This window comes from Scophthalmus maximus, chromosome 10 (genome assembly GCF_022379125.1).
Source record: "Scophthalmus maximus strain ysfricsl-2021 chromosome 10, ASM2237912v1, whole genome shotgun sequence".
Lineage (NCBI taxonomy): Eukaryota > Metazoa > Chordata > Actinopteri > Pleuronectiformes > Scophthalmidae > Scophthalmus > Scophthalmus maximus.
In genome coordinates, this window is record NC_061524.1 from 395,001 (window position 1) to 395,268 (window position 268).

The following is a 268-nucleotide window of genomic DNA, read 5'->3' on the forward strand; positions in this document are numbered from 1 at the left end:
GTCCGTCACTGTCGTCCCTGTGGTCCGTCACTGTCGTCCCTCTGGTCCGTCACTGGTCCGTCACTGTCGTCCCTCTGGTCCGTCACTGGTCCGTCACTGGTCCGTCACTGTCGTCCCTCTGGTCCATCACTGGTCCGTCACTGGTCCGTCACTGGTCCGTCACTGGTCCGTCACTGTCGTCCCTCTGGTCCGTCACTGTCGTCCCTCTGGTCCGTCACTGGTCCGTCACTGTCGTCCCTCTGGTCCATCACTGGTCCGTCACTGGTCC